This window comes from Giraffa tippelskirchi, chromosome 5, assembly GCF_054371585.1.
Source record: "Giraffa tippelskirchi isolate mGirTip1 chromosome 5, T2T-mGirTip1v1.2.pri, whole genome shotgun sequence".
Classification (NCBI taxonomy): Eukaryota; Metazoa; Chordata; class Mammalia; order Artiodactyla; family Giraffidae; genus Giraffa; species Giraffa tippelskirchi.
Genome location: NC_137279.1, coordinates 137,520,358 through 137,540,795, shown reverse-complemented (window position 1 = coordinate 137,540,795; position 20,438 = coordinate 137,520,358). Strand labels below are relative to the sequence as shown.

At 37.0% G+C, this 20,438-nt stretch overlaps 1 long non-coding RNA gene across 1 annotated transcript; it reads right to left on the bottom strand.

Annotated features, from left to right (window-relative positions):
• Positions 1-516: 516 nt before the first annotated feature.
• Positions 517-18,676, bottom strand: LOC145506195 (uncharacterized). Its single transcript, XR_014053610.1, has 5 exons — positions 18,509-18,676; positions 14,345-14,407; positions 10,540-10,708; positions 4,877-4,930; positions 517-785 (listed from the first exon to the last, which is right to left on the bottom strand). It is a non-coding gene; the product is annotated as an uncharacterized LOC145506195 (long non-coding RNA).
• Positions 18,677-20,438: the final 1,762 nt, after the last annotated feature.

The following is a 20,438-nucleotide window of genomic DNA, read 5'->3' as shown; positions in this document are numbered from 1 at the left end:
GTTGGGAAGATCCTCTGGAGAAGGGATAGGCTACCCACTCCAGTATTCTTATCTGGAGAATTCCCATGGACAGAGAAGCCTGTTGGGCTACAATCCATGGGGTCCCAAAGAGTTGGACATGACTGAGAAACTAAGCAGAGCACAGGACCAGGTCATACGGTAAATAATCATTAGCCTAAACCAATAATGGTCATACCTCAAAGGGTCATCCCTCAGCCAGAGAGATTGTTCAGGCCAGTCAAATGCAAATGTGAATTTGGGGGGAATCTGGGAAATATTTTCTCACTACTAAATGATGAATTCAGAAGGAGATTATACTGTTTTTCTAGATCTTGCCCTGGGCAGATGTGAGGTCAGAAATTGTCTACCAACTTAGGATAAGGCCAGCACTCAGGAAAGGGCAGAGCCAAGGGAACTGCAAGGAAAGATGATTCATCACCAGAAGCCCACCCTGAATTACATGCTCTTTAGACTCCCTGTTGAAAGGCCAATAAATATCTAAGTAGATTTAGCCAGTTTAAGTTTGACATTGTCTTATTTGCTACAAAAGGCAACTTAACTGAAAAACTGTTCAAGAAATACAGACATCAGGAAGAAAAGAAAGAAAAGGCAAATTTTGGAAGGCAGCTGGATGATCGATTATGGTCCCCACACCTCAGTATTTGGACTACAGTGAGGGTAAGGTTGCTGATAGCCCACCAGCCACATCTTCCGCTTGTTCAAGCTGGTGTAGAGTTAGGATGAGACAAGGGATGACAGCATTTCTCTTCTCACCAGAATATTTGCTGACAAAGAGAACAAGAATAGTTTATTAACTACTTTTGCAGTGGGAGTGTTTCTTTCTTTTTTTTTTTGTTTTTTGTTTGTATTGAAGAGAAAAAAACAATGCACTTAGGGCTCAATTCATTAATCTATTTTTCATCATGTTTTGCCATCAATTAATTGCAAGACATTGTGTCAATAATACTAAAGATTATGACAACAGTAGTTACATCAACAGTATCAGTGAACACTTATACAGGACTTACTATGTGTAGAGCACTGTTATAAGCACTCAATATATTACCTCCTTTAATCTGCAGAGGAACTAGGTACTACTCAGTTCAGTTCAGTCACTTAGTCGTGTCTGACTCTTTGCGACCCCATGGACCACAGCACGTCAGGCCTCCTTGTCCATCACCAACTCCTGGAGTTTACTCAAACTCATCTCCATTGAGCCGGTGATGCCATCCAACCATCTCATCCTCTGTGAGCACCTTCTCCTCCTGCCTTCAATCTTTCCCAGCATCAGAGTTTTTTCAAATTAATCCGCTCTTTGCATCAGGTAGCCAAAGTATTGGACTTTCAGTTTCAGCATAAGTCCTTCCAAAGAACACTCAGGACTGATCTCCTCTAGGATGGACTGGTTGGATCTCCGTGCAGTCCAAGGGACTCTCAAGAGTCTTCTCCAAAACCACAGTTCAAAAGCATCAATTCTTCGGCACTCAGCTTTCTTTATAGTCCAACTCTCACATTCAAACATGACTAACTGGAAAAACCATAGCCTTGATGAGACAGACCTTTGTTGGCAAAGTCATGTCTCAGCTTTTTAATATGCTGTCTAGGTTGGTCATAACTTCCCTTCCAAGGAGTAAGCGTCTTTTAACTTCATGGCTGCAGTCACCACCTGCAGTGATTTTGGAGCCTAGAAAAATAAAGTCAGCAACTGTTTGCATTGTTTCCCTATCTATTTGCCATGAAGTGATGGGACTGAATGCCATGATCTTAGTTTTCTGAATGTTAAGGTTTAAGCCAACTTTTTCACTCTCCTCTTTCACTTTCATCAAGAGGCTCTTTAGTTCTTCTTCGATTTCTGCAATAATGGTGGTGTCATCTGCATATCTGAGGTTATTGCTATTTCTCCTGGCAACCTTGATTCCAGCTTGTGCTTCATCCAGTCCAGCGTTTCTCATGATGTACTCTGCATATAAGTTAAATAAGCAGGGTGACAATATACAGCCTTGACGTACTCCTTTTCCTATTTGGAACCAGTCTGTTGTTCCATGTCCAGTTCTAACTGTTGCTTCCTGACCTGTGTACAGATTTCTCAAGAGACAGGTCAGGTGGTCTGGTATTCCCATCTCTTTCAGAATTTTGCACAGTTTATTGTGATCCACACAGTCAAAGGCTTAGGCATAGTCAATAAAGCATAAATAGATGTTTTTCTGGAACTCTCTTGCTTTTTTGATGATCCAGCGGATGTTGGTGATTTGATCTCTGGTTCCTCTGCCTTTTCTAAAACCAGCTTGAACATATGGAAGTTCATGGTTCATATATTGCTGAAGCCTGGCTTGGCGAATTTTAAGCTTTACTTTACTAACGTGTGAGATGAGTGAAATTGTACAGTAGTTTGAGCATTCTTTGGCATTGCCTTTCTTTGGGATTGGAATGAAAACTGACCTTGTCTAGTCCTGTGGCCACTGCTGAGTTTTCCAAATTTGCTGGCATATTGAGGGCAGCACTTTCAGAGCATCATCTTTTAGGATTTGAAATCGTTCAACTGAAATTCCATCACCTCCACTAGCTTTGTTCATAGTGATCCTTCCTAACGCTCACTTAACTTTGCATTCCAGGATGTCTGGCTCTAGGTCAGTGATCCACCATCGTGATTATTTAGGTCATGAAAATCTTTTCTGTATAGTTCTTCTGTGTATTCTTGCCCCCTCTTCTTAATATCTTCTACTTTTGTTAGGTCCATACAATTTCTGTCCTTTATTGAGCCCATCTTTCCATGAAATGTTCTCTTGGTATCTCTAATTTTCTTGAAGAGATCTCTAGTCTTTCTCGTTCTATTTTTTTCCCTCTATTTCTTTGCACTGATCACTGAGGAAGGTTTCTTATCTCTCCTTGCTATTCTTTGGAACTCTGCATTCAAACGGGTATATCTTTCCTTTTCTCATTTGCTTTTCACTTCTCTTCTTCTCATAGCTATTTGTAAGGCCTTCTCAGACCGTCATTTTGCTTTGTTGCATTTCTTTTTCTTGGGGATGGCCTTGATCCCTGTCTCCTGTACAATGTCATGAACCTCTGTCCATAGTTCTTCAGGCACTCGTCTATCAGATCTAGTCCCATAAATGTATTTCTCACTTCCAATCTCCCAATAGTACAGAAGAAAATGGAAGCACAAGAAAGTTAAGCAACTTCCCCAAGATCATGCTGTCATTAACTGGAAGGGCCTGTTTTAAAATGGACAATCTAGCTCTTGAAGCTGGGGCTTTTAAATTCTATCCCAAAATACAAGTTACTGTGGGGCTATAAGCTGAGGGAAATGATGAAAAAAAATCAATCTTTCTTTCATGAGTCTTATAGTTTGTTGTTTTCTATTTAAGCAATATTTCTTTTCATCCTTATATGAAACAGAGACCATGTCTACATCATGACATGCATTCAACAATATTTTTGTGACTGTTGATGATTTATTATTGATTGCATAGTCAATATAATTTTATATTTATGCTACCCCAAACCACTTCTTATTTTCAAACTACATTAAGATAATAAAAAACATAACCCACATAAGCATTTCTAGGAAATTTAATACTTTCATTGCTAATTTTATCCTCTAAGAGAATGATATATGTTTCTTTTAAGGTTTTAATTGCTCTTCAAAATGCTAAATAGTCATATTTCATTCATTCAAAGACATATGATGTAGTTTTTACCACATGAAAACCTAAGTCTCCTCTAAGAATTAGTAAGGAAAAGGTTGTTTCTTGGGTCTAGGTAATGCATGGTTAAATTATTATTCATCAGATCATTCAAGAAAACCTCATGTGTGGCAGTATGGGCATTTACCAAATATGACTCTCTTTCATATGCTAACAGTACTAATCCATCATGCAATTTAACCTGGGACATTACATAGGTTTAAGTCTTTTGGACCTATGTGAAGAAAGGCAATACATTAAAATCCCCTTAAGCTTCCCTTCAGATATTTTGAATGTAGCATCCCTGTCATCTTTGAGCACGGATATAACTATAATCTCCACACTGCAGTAAACATTTAAATTTAAATATGTTGGTTTTTTGTTCCCAGACAGTTTCTAAGCTGCTCTGTCGAATTTGTTAGTGGAGAAGAATGAAATCAAGAAGAAAGACTTAAAATACCTGAGAGCAAGTCTGAGATGGAGAAGGGAAGATAGGAGTAAGAATGAGAATAACTAAAGATCAATTTTCCATCATCCACAAAAGTGGAATTGATCTCATGCAAGGAAATAGAATGAAAATTCTCCTTAAATTGGGAAAAATATGCTAGTTTTCAGGCACAGATCTCAAGAGCAGGGGTTTTACATATTGACACTACTTCTTCACAATACCTTTTCCTTCTAGTGATTAATATTAGAAAGATATATTTTTTAAAGCTCAATGAGATAATTGGAAGTAATGTGTTTGTTTAGTTGTGTCTGACTCTTTGTGACCCCATGGGCTGTAGCCCACCAGGCTCCTCTGTCCTGTGTGTCCTGTGTCTGCTACTTGCAGGCAGACTTTTTACCACTGAGCCAACTTGGGAGTATAGGAACATTTAAAAACAAGTTGTGAGGAGGATATTTATCAAGTATTAATTAATATTAACTTCTTTGAAAAGTCTTAGTTGTGGTTGAAAGCTCTTTGCACAATTAGTATAATCAGCTTATCTTACATAAAGTCAAACATTCTCCTTCAGACTCTCCATGAATGAACCTATATACACACTGTCCTCAAAGACATTTATATTTCTTCTCCTTATAGTGAAAAGACCTCATGAGTCAGTGTCAGAGGCTATAGTTTTCAATCCTACTGCTATTACTTTTATCTATAGTATTTGATTTTGTGCAGGTCACTTAATTTCATTACGCACCTGTTTTCTTGTCTGGAAAGTGGCTTACGTCCTTCGCGATGTAGAGAAGAGTCCCTGAAACAAACATATGAAAGCACAAATACTTGGCGTGCCCTCAAAACATACGATCATTCCCTTCTTCCTTTTGTTTTTCCTTTATTTTCTTCCAAACTTTGGAAAAAAATTCTGGTCTTAGAGTGACAAACATTTGAAGAAAGTGACATATGTTTATATCACTTTCCATTCAAGCATCACAATTGTTGTTTTACTTACACATTCCCATCTAATCATTAAATAACCACTGAGGTGGTTATTATGAACCCTATGTTACATATCGGAAATGTGAGATTCAAGAAGTTCTACTAATGAGGCCATTTACTTATCTGACATTATTTACTGAGTGTTTACTATGTTCTAGGCATTAAGCCAAGAGCCATGGACACAAAAAAATAACTGTGCTGGGATTTCTGCCCTCTATGAAGTCTCAGTCTCTAAGAGAGAAGGTCGTTACACAGAGTTAATAGACACTAATAGAAGCCAAGGTCAGGAGAGGCAAAACTCTCTGTCAAGTTCACTATAGCAGCCTGACTCATATTTGGTGGTAGACTATCAACCTCACTGGCATCCACCTTTATAGTATAACTAAGATTCAACATTTTCCTCTGGATTTGGAGACTCCTTATTTGGAGATATATCTCCTCATGATAATACCATCCCCAGACCATAGTGTTGCACTTTCCATACAATATAGTTTCATCTCTTTGCTTAGACTCACTCACTCAGTGCAAATATACATCAAGAACTTTCTATGTGCCAGGTCTTATGCTATGTTCTGGGGAGAAAACTATATTCATAAGGATAAAAAAGAATAAAAAGATATCTTTCTAATCACCACTCTTGAGAAGGTTAAGACAAAATAAAGGAAGACTGTTACTGAACAGATAAGAATGAAACATTGTCCATGCTAGGATAGAACTATAAAAGACAAAGTGAAAGAGATAAAATCTGGTCTATATTGCTTGCTTAGTATTAGGGTGGGTTAAGGTAACATATGAAGGGTTCAATTTCAATATGTTGTGATTGAGCTGATTGTGGCACAGGGAAGAGTCATGCCCAGGTGGATATTTAGAACTTGAGCTCAAGGGAAACATCTTATTTATAGATACACTTTTTAGAGTCCATCCTAAGTAAGTATCACTTGAAGTCATGGAAAGCTGATTTCCCAGAGAGATGTCTAGAGTGAAAAAGAAAAGGTCCCAAGAAAGGCAGAACTGGAGGAAAAGCAGTGTTAAGGAAGAGTAAGGGATGAGTAGGACTTGGATGCCAGTTCCTGTGGAGGACTGCCTCCTCATCTACTATTGAGAGAATAGATTTCACCAAAAGTCTCACATTTTTGCAAGCAGTTTTTTGTTAAAAAAACAAACCACACACCAGAAAAGACTTGGGTAAAATCTATTTACAATACTGTGTAAAAACCTCACTGAATTGAAAATCTGATCAGGAAATTTTTAAAGAACTTTTATTAAAGCAAACGAGAAAAAAAAAAAACAGATGAATGAAAAATAAATATCCTTCAATGGTTAAATGAATGAAGAAAATGTGGCATATATACAAAGAAATACTAGTCAGCCATAAAAAAGAAATTCTGCCATCTGTAAACAACATAGTGAACCCAAGGGCATCATTATACCAAATGAAATAAGCCAGACAAAGAAAGACAAATATTGTATGGTATCACTTATATGTGGAATCTAAAATAGAAGAAGCTGATTTCATAAAATCAGAGACTAGAATGGTGGTTGCCAGGACTGGGAGAAGGGAGAAAAGGGGAGATATAGATCAAAGGGAACAAATTTTATGTTATAAGAAAAATAAGTTCTGAGGTGCTAGTATGCAGAATGATTACTATAGTTAAAAATACTGTGCTGTCTACCTGAAAGTTTCTGAGATTAGATCTCAAGTATCTCACTATAAAAGTTATGTTAATTATCTTGATCTTGATAATCATTTCAAAATGTATATATATATCAAATTGCCATGTTGTACACTTTACAAATATACTATTATATTTGTCAATTATTCCTCAGAAGAGTTTACAAATATACTATTATATTTGTCAATTATTCCTCAGAAGAGTTAAAAAAAAAAAAAGAAAATGGAATAAACTCACAAATTAAACACCTCATCTTAATATCCCACAAGAGCTTTATTCTGTGTGATAAGTAGCAATATTTTATCTCAAGGAGTATCTTCAAAAATTTTAGAAATATTATTAGATTCAACTAGCTATATAATTCTATAGCTGCTATTCAACTAGCTTTCTCATACAGTGAACCTTTTTCTTCCCTCATATCATCAGCATATTAGAGTACTATAGTGATTACTGATCTGTCTAGTTCTGTTCTCAATTTATTTTGAATAAATATGCTAATCTTAAAAGACAAAATGATACATTATAATTCTCAGCTTTCAGTAATTAAAACAAATAGTTATATTTCTGTTCTATAATTTTTTTTTAAATTTGGAAACTCATTCCTAAGGAGGAAAATGGTCTTGTTTCAATTTTTTTTTTTTTTTATACCAAGACCAAGATCATGAGAGAGAATTATAGGAAAGAAGCCAGCAGGTGTTTTTAAAGATTGTTCAGTGAAGCAATTCCTATAAAGTGATACTCTGACAATATCAAGAGACAGTGTTAGGGGAATGGGAAAGCACAGTTCATGGCCAAATAATTTTGGAAAACCCTTCGTTAAATTGAGTTAAAGAGAGTTTTTTTTCTTACTATAGGACTTCTAAGAGCCTTTACTGAACTTGTTTTCATGGCTAATGCTTTAGGGAAAAAAAAAATACCTTAAACGCGTTAACCAAAGGACTACAAAAGACACATGACAAAATATGTCAGTGATCAGGATGGATGTGATACTGAGGGTCCTAGCTGGTGCTAACTACATCACAAAAGTCAGGAAAAGTGAAAAGTGAGAATAGAATGAAAACTCTAGCTCAGGTGTGCAGCTGGAGGGAAAGAAAATAAGTGAGGGGGAAGATAATGTTCTTTTGTATTACAAATAGAGCCTACTATTGATTTTCTGGGAAATTGCTACACGCCTCACCAAAATTTCTCTTGAAGTCTGTTCCCATTTCAGAGTAGCAGGATCTGGTTTCTTGCTTGTCACTGTATCTCCAGTGTGTAAAGCAGTGTCTTGTCTGCCTTCGAGAAAGTGCTCAAAACTTATTTATCAAATAGTAAATCAGTGATGGTAGAACCACAATAACTAAACTTATACCATTTGGAAATTTTCCAGTGGTTGGCTTATTTGCAGAAACCAAGACTTCCAGATGTTTCCTAACTCTGCCTCGATGTTGAGAGATTATACTTAAGGGGTTCCCACAGGAAAGGTTTGCACAGCCTCGGCAACCTGCCCCTGCACAAGAAGGCACAGTTGGGGGTGGTTATCAATGGAAAGACAATACAATTTAAAAGGCTGCGTCCTGTGTGCAATGTCTTCTTGCTTATTATAGAATGTTTATTATAAATCTAACCCTAAAACTTGAATTTTTATATGAATAAGGCCTCATACTTATAAAAGAATTTTCAACTCGTCTAAACTGATTAACTGCATTAATCTTGAAAGAGAGGACAAGTAGCCCAGTGTAGAAAGAGAAAAAAAAAAATGAAGCATATCAGATGAATTTTTTGTCGAAGTTCAAATTACTTTATGGAAGACCCAAGGTTAAAACCTAGGTCTTTAAACTTCTCTTCCTTATAACACAGAGAAGAGTAACCGTTAATTCTATCTGGTCTGAGAAATTCCATGACTTGTAATGGAGTGGAAATTTTCTTTTAAAAATAACCTCTAAAGAAAAAAAAAAAAAAGTAGACATGACTAATTCTCCTAAAATAATAAAACAATTATAAGACCACATAAAAGTCATCTAAAAAGCCGGGTGAAAAGAAGATCAAAGATGCTTATGTAAGGACAAGATAGAAGCCAAGCTTCAGAATTCAAAGCTTTTGTGAGCTCTAATCATTTCTCTTGCATTCATAAAATCTTAAACATTTTCTCTCTACTTTTTGATGTATAATATTCAATCAATTGTAATGGAATATAAGTGGATAGTGCTTGTAATGGCCCCTGAGCATGAAAGTGAAAACTATGACAGATGTACAGCACTGCCGCCTACAGGGTAAAGTGGGCTTTTTTCTTCATGGTCAAATGCTTTCAGAAAAGAAAAGAGAAATGGCTGAGCTTGGTGTCATTTTTAGTCTTTTTTTTCCATGTTAATTGAAATAGAAGAATTTTGTTTTTTCCTCTTTTCTACTCTAAAGTCAAAGGCAATGACTAGATTTATTGCTGCAAAATATATGTATATCTCCTTTTCCAATTGATTAATAAGCTCTACTTTAAATAAATATAACAGATATAGATATAAAAGGAATCAAGGGTCCTGCCATATCTTCTTGGGAAAGGGCATTTTCCTAATTTATTGAGATTTTGAATTGTAGGTAGGGCCAAAACTTCATCACTGACCTAATTCTCATGCTACTGCACACCAGCACAGAGTTAGCATTAAAACTCCATGTGATTAAAAAATTCATAAGTGCTTTAAAATTGTATATTTTGAAAGATGAAAAGAATACAAAAATATTCACAAACTACTTAGCTAGTGAGTTTTTAACAGGAAAAGAAAATCAAAGGCAGCATTTTTCAAAGGATTAGTTGTATGCAACCACTTTCTCAATTTTTCTGGTGTATATTTATGAGATTAAATATATAAAAGATGAACTCATGTTTGGTGGTCTTCAAATAGTTAAACAGCAAGATTATGTTGAGAAAACATTTTGTAGCAACAAAAGAGCTTTTAATCTCCCATTCTGTAAATGGGTGTATGTAAGCGGTGTTTTGGGTGGTAAGAAACAGGAAAAGACAGAAGGGACATTTAAATAATAGTACAGAGTATATAGAGTAGCACCCAGCCTAGAAGATATTCATTTCTACCCTTAAATGTAAGGAAAATTGTAAAAACCCTGTCATTGAAGTGTCAGAAAATTCTCAGAAAGAGTATGGGGTTTTCTTAAAGACCAAAAAGAGTCGCATCTCCTGCATTTCCTTCCTTGAAATATTTATGTTACAGCAGTTAGGAATAAACATCAAAATAGTTTCTAAGTTGCAAATAGTTTAGGCAGAAAGCTTCTATATTTATACAACTTAACAGTGAATCACTGCTGAGAACATCCTGTAAAGAGTATGACCCCTTGTCACAAAAAAAAGGTTGGTTCATCCTGTGCCACCATGGCATCAAGAACTAGCACATTTAAATAAAAGAATATGCAGAACAAGGAGAGTGGATGAAAAAGGCAAGAGCAGAGAGACAATCTCACCAGTCACCAAAAAATGGGGGATGGTAATTGGCTTCAGAATTAATAATAGTTGTCCTACATTTCATAGTAGATATGCAGCTCTTCTTGATTAATCTCTTGTTGTGTCTTCTTACAGCTCCTATTTTTAAAAATGTCCTGTGAATGTTTATTAAAGAAAAGTATTGCTTACTAAAGAAAGGTGGACCTGGCCAACATTTCTTATTTCTATCCTAGTACCTTGAGTGAAAATCACATAAGCATATCACTTAGTAAAAGATGTCTACACAGAGTCTGTTATTACTTGAGTGACTTCAGTCCAAAGTACCTCGGGAACTGTAAACTGTCATAAATTCTGTTTCATCATAAAGCAGTGCACTACAGGGGAGATGCTTCTTGCTCTGTGGGAGGAGTCACGACTTCTACTTCTGCCACTCATTGACCAGTGAGCTTGTCACTCTATGGGATGGTCACTTGAAATCTGAAGCTTTTCTTTTCTTATACAGAAGAGAGAGAAAATAATTATTGTATTCTGGAATTACACACAGAGACTGAAATCATACATGTGATTATTATTTTTCTTATTAGCAACATAAATTTATAGTAACTCATATTTTGTAGCAGTTATAATTTAAAAGTACCATCAACTATTTTATCCCATTTAATTCTCACTGCAACTCTCTGAAGCAGAAAAATGTCTCCATTTTTCTTATGAGGAAAAGGTCAGCACCTATGTCAAGTGATCAGGAAAATGAAGTGCAAGGAATACAATTCCTATTTTCTGATGTTCAACAACACTGTCTGCTGAGCAACTATCTGCTACACCAAGCCATTCATCATAAATATTCTTGTTTCATTTATGAATAATTCCAGCAATGAGGAAGTTCTACATCCAAGGAAATCTATTCTATTTTTCAATACTCTCATTTTTAGAAAGATCTTCTCTTTGATTCATAATTCACCTCTTCATAAGTTCCTTTTATTATTTTTATCTCTGTAAAAAATGCAAAAAAAAATGAAATTCTTAAACTAAAGGACTTAAATTATTTCATAGTATTATCTGTTTTAGAAACTGTCTTTCCAAAATATTCAAAATTTTCAGTTTCTAGTGTCCTCATCATCATGATTTTCCTAACTCCAGAAATACAAAAACTGTCATAGATATCTTTTTTCTTGTGTCTGGTGCAGTGCTTCTAATATGGCATTTGATTTTATGTTTATTTAACTATCTTTTCTATTAGATTATGTACTTGTGTGTGTGTGTGTGTGTGTGTGTGCGCGCGCACATGTGTGTTGAGGGGAAGGTGTTCATGACAATTTTCTTGCTTGTTTGTTTCCTTAAGATCTAATATAGATCTTGGAATATAAAAAATACTAGTATATAACTTGTTAAACTCCAAAACTACATCTGGTCCCATCACTTCATGGCAAATAGATGGGTAAGCAATGGAAACAGTGACAGATTTTATTTTCTTGGGCTCCAAAATCACTGCAGATGGTGACTGCAGACATGAAATTAAAAGACGCTTGCTCCTTGGAAGGAAAGCTATGACCAACCTAGACAGCATATTAAAAAGCAGAGACATTACTTTGCCAACAAAAGTCCATCTAGTTAAAGATATGGCTTTTCCAGTAGTCATGTATGGATGTGAGAGTTGGACTATAAAGAAAGCTGAGTGTCGACGAATTGATGCTTTTGAACTGTGGTGTTGGAGAAGGCTCTTGAGAGTCCCTTGGACTGCAAGGAGATCCAACCAGTCCATCCTAAAGGAAATCAGTCCTAAATATTCATTGGCAGGACTGATGTTGAAGCTGAAATTCCAATACTTTGGCCACCTGATGCGAAGAACTAATTCATTGGAAAACACCCTGATGCTGGGAAAGATTGAAGGCAGGAGGAGAAGGGGATGACAGAGGATGAGATGGTTGGATGGCATCATTGATTCGACGGGCATGAGTTTGGGTAAGCTTCGGGAGGTGGTGATGGACAGGAAAGCCTGGCATGTTGCAGTCCATGGAGTCACAAAGAGTCAGACACGACTGAGTGACTGAACTGAACTGAGAATATTCATTGAATTTGACACTGTTAAGCAGCATTCAAAAAGTTGATCTTTAACAATAGAAATTAAATTTCCAGAGTAAAATGTCTATAGCTCAACTTAACCATTTATTCTGTCAATGTTCTTGTATAAGGAAGGACTCTTGAATTACAGAGAAGAGGGAGACACTTCCAATCTGATGTAGAATTCAAAGAGATTTCACCTGAGAGGCAACAGGTCATCAGTTTTCAAGTCTGGAATTGGGAGAACAAGAATGTTTCCATACAAAGCAGAAGTGGTAAGAAAATTCCAACAAAATACATTGGGATATATTATGGAAGATTTGGGACATCACAAGAGGTCAGGATTTCAGCCACCAGACAACAGTGGCCAACAAATTTTCTAAGCAGAAAAGTTGAATGAATTTATCTATAGTTTAGAAAATGATGCTGAAGGGGTGTGTGTGTGTGTGTGTGTGTGTGTGTGTGTGTGTGTGTGTTTAGTCCCTAAGTGGTGTCCAACTCTTTGCCACCCCAAAGACTGTAGCTCACCAGGCTTCTCTGACATGGGATTTTCCAGGCAAGAATTAGGAGTTGGTTGCCATTTCCTTCTTCAAGGGATCTTCCCTACCCAAAGGAAGATCAGCCCATGACTCCTGTGTCTCCTGCATTGCAGGCAGATTCTTTCACTGCTGAGTCACTGGGGAAGCCCATACTAGAAGGTAGTAAACCCATTATAAGTGTTTTCCAGTTGTCTCCAAAAAAAAAGCCATGAGCACCTGAACTAGAGCACTGACGTTCTGAGTGGGGAAACAGAAGTAAAGGCAACTGGCATAAACAAAGAGGAAAGAGGAAGTGCAGGGCTCTAATACATCTTACTGGATTAGGGGCAAGAACTAAACACCGGAGGGCTTCATTAATCCATTTACTCACTCTACAAATGTTCTTAAGTGTTTATTGTAGATGTGGTTCCTGTTCTTATGCAGCTTACAGTCTGGGGTGGGAGGGGGTGGGGAGAAGGAGGATTCAATTCAATGGAAATAGAAATAAAGTAGGATAAATTATAAGCAGAGCTAGCTTCATAGGAATGAGACCAGTACAGTGACACAGGGTAATTTGCTCAGACGGCCAAGCTCCCCAAGTTTAAAGCTCTGCATTGTCTGTCCTGAAATGTTTAATACTTTTATCTTGGATTTGATATTGTGTAAATTAAGTCCAAGGGGACAATAGGGCTTGTGCCAGTTCATCTGCAGTTTGATGCCTCACTGCTTCTCGCACCTCCCTAGGAAGCTTCTTAGATCCCAGCATTCTTTTCTCTGATGCCCCAAATCACTGCTGCCCTCTGCAGAGATTCTAACAGGTCTCAAGGTGCTTCACATCCACCCTCCATCAAGACGTGTCCGAAGGCAGAGAGTGCAGTTGTTTGCACACCACTTGTCCACCTGGTGTGGAGATGGCAGCTCGTGAGAAAGGGAGATTGATTTCTCCTGATGCTTCTGGGGCCCTGTATTTTCATTTTATACAAGGACCTACTAATGATAAAACATATGTGCTGTGCTAAATCACTTCAGTAGTGTCAGACTCTGTGATTCCAAGGACTATAGCCCGCCAGGCTCCTCTGTGCACGGGACTCTCCAGGCAAGAATACTGGAGTGGGTTGCCATGCCCTTCTCCAAAATGATAAAGCAGGCCTTGGTTATATAATGACTGAGCTGTGGACATTTTGTGAGAAACGGAATATTTCTTGCCATCAGGAAATAAAGGATGCAGCCCTCCAAGGCTAGCTGGAGAGCCCTGAGGAAAAGGATCCGGAAGGAAAAGAATACCTGCCATCTAGAAGCAATCAAACTACAACCACTCCCTGCAGCCAGTCCCCATGGTGAGCCTTGAGGAAACTCAGGATGTGAAAATCTGTATATTGGCCCCAGGTAGCTGAGATGCATATCAAAGGAATTCAGTTAGCCCAAATTCTTGCATCTTCCCCAAAAGAGCAAAGAGCTAAAACCCTTTACTCAAGATATCTGGTTTTCTTTAATTTACAATAATCTTTCAGTGTTCAGACTACTTACTCTTTGTTGCAAAACATCTATATTACCTGAAGCATTTCTCTCAGGTTTACTTGAGATACTGTCTCCCAGGTTTGAAGTCCTAAAATTTCCTGTCAAATAAAACATAACTCTCAACTTTCAGGTTTTGTGAATATTTTTTTAAATCTACATCTCTAGGCACATAACCTGGTGGGGGTGTAGAGACCTGGTAGTTTTCTCTGGCATTTAATCTGAGACTTTGACCAAGTATCTCTTGCAAAAGAAGAGAATGCAGAAAGTTCCAGGAAGAGGAAATAACCAGACAAGTTTCATGATCAAATCAGAGTACAGAAAATGTTCCAGAAAGTAAGAATGTAAATGCGGGTGTTATGACAGTGGGACCAGTAATAGCAAAATATGGAGTCACTGAGAGGAGGTCAGGAGCTCTGTTCAGCAACAGAGGGCTTGAGAAGTATCTGGAGTGGTTACACAGTAAAGCAGGTATTTTCTCCAGACATATCTTAATTACTCTGTACACGTACAGTCAAATTTTGACCTTTGACTAAAAGATATTGCATCATTGTTTGTAAAATTCTACCTTAGAAAGAGGTAAAATTAACACAATAAAAGGCTCAAGTTAACACAAAGGCTATTGCCTCCTAGCCACCATCTACTGAGAGAAATGGGATTCCCAGGTGGCTCAAGTGGTAAAGAATCCACCTGCAATGAAGGAGACACTGGAGTGGGTTCAATCCCTGGGTTGGGAAAATTCCCTGGAGGAGGTGATAGCAACCCATCCAATATTCTTGCTGGGAAAATTCCGTGGTGGGCTACAGTCCATGGAGCGTTGGACATGACTGAGTGGCTGAGCACACTTACACAGGCTCTAAGAGAGACACTGTGGCTGTTCCACTCAACTCTCCCTGGAAATTCATGCTAAAACAAGTAAGTGAGTGGATCCCAAGAGTATACAACATAGCCTCTCGGAGCTGAAGCAAAGTACAATTTTCAGAACTGGCAAGAAGTAGATTTTTTTTTTTTTTCTTTAGTAAGGATTTTTTTGTTTTTTATCACATTGACATTTAGTTTATTAGAGCTCAGTTTAAAAGACCAGTTCCTGAAGAGCTTTTACCTAAATCAGTTGCCACTTTGTATAAGTAAGATGAGAAAATGTTGAAAAATATGGTTTTTCTTCCTTAAACCTTATTCAAAATAAAATCACATCAATTTTTTACTACCAAGAAGCAGTATATTTTATCTCAGACTTTCAGGGAAGCAGGTATGCCTTGCAATAGGTTTCATCCAGGCTAAAAGCTATGTTTTCTTGTCCAAATTACAGTTTATGTTCTCTTTCCTTGATGCCTTTGTGCGTGTGTGTGTGTGTGTGTGAAAAGTGGGAAAGAACATGTTTCTATATGAACTCTTAAAAATATAACTGAAAAACAATTAGTAAGATTTTTATGAATGGATTGGGAAAGAAAATTATATATATATATGTATATATATATATATATATATATATATACACACACACGCACACACACACATTTTATAAAAAAAAAAAACTTATCCAATAAATGCTAATGGTAGAGTATCCAAAAAGTGTGATTAAAAAATAAAATTAACTTTTGAGCATTTTACTGTGCACCAGGCAAGTTGAGTATGGTTACTTCAATTGGTAAGTATTATATTTCCCAATTCACACCCAAAAGAAACTGAGCTCCAAAGGGCTCATATAACTTGACAGTTTCACATAATGGTTGCTGATAGAGTCAGAACTTCTATTCAAGTGTGTCTTATTGCAAATTCCTCACCTCTTCTTCTGTCCTTCTGTCTTCTTCTGTATTAAAAGAGGAACAGTGTTCTGTGAATGATGTGAAGTTTACAAGAGTAATCATTCATTTTGTCTAAGCCAATTAGGGAGACTTTAAACTTACTTGCTTTGCTTCGATAAGAATTTGTTGGATAGTTTTTAACTCACCATATCGATATCTTACACTTTAGTTAGCTCATTCTATGCCAGTCATATCCAGCATGCAGAAGTATGTGACCATCACTCAATCAAGATAAGAACAATTTCCATTTACTAAGTCCTGGTCATCATATTGAGCTCCATTCAGGTGGTGCTAGTGGTAAAGAATCTGCCTGCCAATGCAGGAGATGTAAGAGACGTGGGTTTGATCTCTGGGTTGGGAAGATCTCTTGGAGTAGAAAATGGCAACCCACTCCAGTATTCTTGCCTAGAAAATTCCATGGGCAGGGGAGCCTGCTGTGCTGCAGTCCATGGGGTTGCAGAGTTGGACAAAACTGAGCACATGGGGAGGAGGGAATTCATTATGATGTCTATTGTGGAAACCAATAGAGCGGTTCAAATATATTCAATGCTGCTTTGTGGGGAAAAGGGGATATGGAGTGTGGCTTGGGAAGGAGAAAGAATTAGGAAAGTGAAAATGGCTGGAGAGGTTCAAAGACAAGTATATCCTTCAGGAGACATATGCAAAAATGAAAGTATGTGTGAGCAAGGTCAAGTGAATATAATATAAATAATCAAAGTTGCAGTAGCAACAGTACCAAAAACATAACCTATAAGTATGCATGTGATTAGTCCTAATTCATTCTGTGATGCGTAGGGAAACCAAACTTCCTATCTCCCTGTGAAACAACTGCCTTGAGTCATTCATCTGCTATAAATTAGATGCTGAAGGATAAAGAAGAAAGCAGAAAGGGATTGTATCATAGCAGAGTTTGAGCTTAAGCACAACAAAAAAAGCATGTATGGCTGCTTACTACTTGCTGTGTTCTTGTGACAAAAAGAAGCAGTAGGAGGAAAATCACAGTAGGGAAAGAGACTGTAGGGTTGAAAGGAAACTTCTTAGAATCAAGCTAAATGCATATTTCATATTATTTGTATCGCATACTTCCACTTTAAGTCATAGATTTCTCAGTACCATGTGTGTCATAGACTCTGCAAATGTTAACTTTATCAACAAATAGAATGAAAGAGAGAGTGGGAAAATGCAATTAATTTCAGAAGAAGGACTAAGAGGGGAAATTACTTTTACATAGATAAGAGGTTGGTTTAGTGCTCTTTACACTGACCAAAAGGGAAAAAAAAAAAAAAAAACCTCCTAAAGGAAGAAGACTTGCCAACCACACAAATGTAAATATTCAAAGATATATGAGATTTGAAGTGGAAGATATATGATAGTATACATGATTTCCTCAGTGAGAGGAAATATCAGATTTATGAATATACTATGTTCCATCCCAATCCATGAGAGAAATTTGAGAAGGAAACATTATTTGGAGTCATGACATATCTCCTGCATATAAGAAGAATGGCTGGAAGGAGACTTTGACTAACTGAAAAAGATAGAAGGGGATTTGAAAGAGGAAAAGACCCCCAAAGTAATATGTGGACAAATTTGATTGCAAATAAAGTCAAGAATATAAGAATAAAGACTGTTTATCCCTTGCTTTGTGACCTAAGTGACTTAATGTACCTTTTCCAGGCCTCAGCATCATCATCCACAAAATGAGAGGGTTAAATCAGATGATCTCTAAAATCATTTCCAATTAAAAAAATATTTAGAAAAATAGAGTAGTAGTCTGGAAAGTCCTTAAAAGGAAAGGAAGTGAACCAGTCAGGTTGACAAGATCCATGAAAAAGAATTATTGTTGTGCTGTATAAAGAAAAATATTGTCTTTTTAAGTAAGACTAGAGCAGTGACCAAAATTAATTTTTATAAAAGTTGGGAATGTGGCAAAGACATATGAAGGATAAGTTAACTGCTGCTATAATAGGGATAAATTATGATATAAGGATGATAAAAAGTGGAGAATGTTTTCTGTTCTTTCAAGATATAGAAGCTTAACAGAATATATTTTTAAAAGGAAAATGAAAGTCTCATGTAAAATTCTCTGGTAGAGATTGTTAATTGCAGAACTCTAATACCTATGATCATCTTCTTCCTTAATAATCAAATCCCAGTTGTATTCAATGAACAAATAAGATACTACATTTCCCATCATTTCTTGTAGCAAGGTGAGATTATGTTTATGTCCTGTCAATGAGATATAAGCTTATGATTTTACAGAGGTCTCTGAGAAGACTACTTAAATTGAGTTAATTCATTCAAGATGGAGAGATAGTTTGACCTCTCTCCAACTCTTTCTGTTACCACAGAAGTGACATCTAAAGTGACAACAGTCATTTTAAACTATGAAGTTACCTCAAAGAAGGAAGCTTCGTGGTAAAAACAAAGTAACAGGAAGAAGACAGGTTGGACCCTGATAACATTCTGGTGGTACCAGGGTAACTTCAGTTGGTTTATCTTCAAACTTATCTTTCGCAAGAGAGAGAAACTAACTTCTCTGTTGGCTAGGTGACTATCGTTTCCACTATTTTTTTTTTTTTTCTGATTACATTGATTCCAACCTTAGTCCAACTGATTTAGAACCCAGAAGTGAAATGCTTCAACAAACAGAAACTGGATTGGAGAAGAACCAGGTAAGTGTAAAATAATGACTCAACTAATGAAAACTGAAAATCTCAGAACCATCATTATTACTATCACCTGCCATACATTGGAAAGTAAATCATGTGCTATAAATGTCTATATGTAATATTAGGAGAAATGGTAAAATATATGCAGAATGTTGGCATGGGTTGTCAGCAAAGTCCTGAAAGAATGATAAATTCAAGGCAGAACTAGTGGGCCAGACTTAAGAGTTCAATTAGAAAGACAGGCATCTTTGTTGAGGGAAATACTCTTTGCCTACAACCTACAATCTCAGCTGACTGAGAGTCTGGAAATTTAAAAAGGGTAGAAAAGGCCAAGTGCTTATACCCCAAATTGAAACAGTTAAAAGAAGTGTCTACAAATCCCAGTCTTAGCAATAAATATGACTGGTGCCCCACCATACAAAAGTTGTGAGCCTGCTGGCAAAGATATTGCATTATTTCAGATGTTTTCAATGCAGTAGACAGTAGCAGGCTGAGAATTATTTGGATGAGCAAAGCACAGAGCTCTGTAAATAAAAGACTAGAGGCTTCGAGCTTAAAAATTCCATTTATTCAAGAACTTTGACTCTATGTACTCACATTTAAAATAACCAAAAAGCCACTGTGCTGAAATCATACCACATTTTTGAGGGCAATTTTCTATCCCCAAATAATCCACTGGATCCTAAACGCATACTAACAAGAAGTGGTTTGCTCTATAGGTGTTAGCCTTAGAAAATATATTCCCCTGAATGTCCACTTCAGATGGGGCCACAGGATGATAGAAAAGAAGACTCTTCCACAGGGCAAAGTCAGGGACCAGCAAAGAAAAGAAACAAAGGAGCTCCTCCTGAAGGACAGAACCTGGGGCTACCAGATGAACAAATTAAAGAGCTCAGTCCACAGCCAGGGAGTGAAGTCTTCAGCATTTCTGCTCAGCAAGAACTGATGATTGTTGTACACCAGAGAGACCTTTCGTGTCTTTAAATTAATAAAACTATCTAGTTAACTAAACCATGAGGAGCCAAATATCAAACTGTGAGTAGAATGCCACAACTTCAAGGGTAACATAAGAGTTTTTTCTATTTAAAGAAGGGGTGCATAGACAGAAGGTATCCAAAGGAGAGGACCACACAAAACTTTGGTGGATTGCATGCTTGTTCTCAGTTCTACACTCCTTCCTGTGCAGTGGAGCAGAGGAAGGGGGGTATATCTGTGATTGAAAAGTGAGAGAAGGGGGCTTTAAATTTGTTTGCATGGGCCTTTCAGGCCTCACTATGTGAAGGGCTTGACCAGAAACTATGGGTTCAAAGAAATGAGATGTGGAGCAAATCCAAAATCAATGACAAAGGTTGGCCCAACACTCAGCTTAGTGCAGAAATGTTCTACTGGCCTACAGGCACATGACAGAGTGGAACCATGTCTTTAAAACAATAAAGGCTTGTTTTAAAAACCATTGCATTCTAAGGTGGTTTGCTGTATAGCATCATGGCCAATATAGCAGCCAGACCTCAGGTCACAACTAAAACAGAAGTTTTAGAGATCTCATCAACCGTCATGATTACTAAAGAAATAGAAAACAAATGATGAGAAAAGTGTAAGCAAACTTTTGAAAACCCAAAGAAGAAATGAGACTAGAAAGACAGAGGAATTTCTAG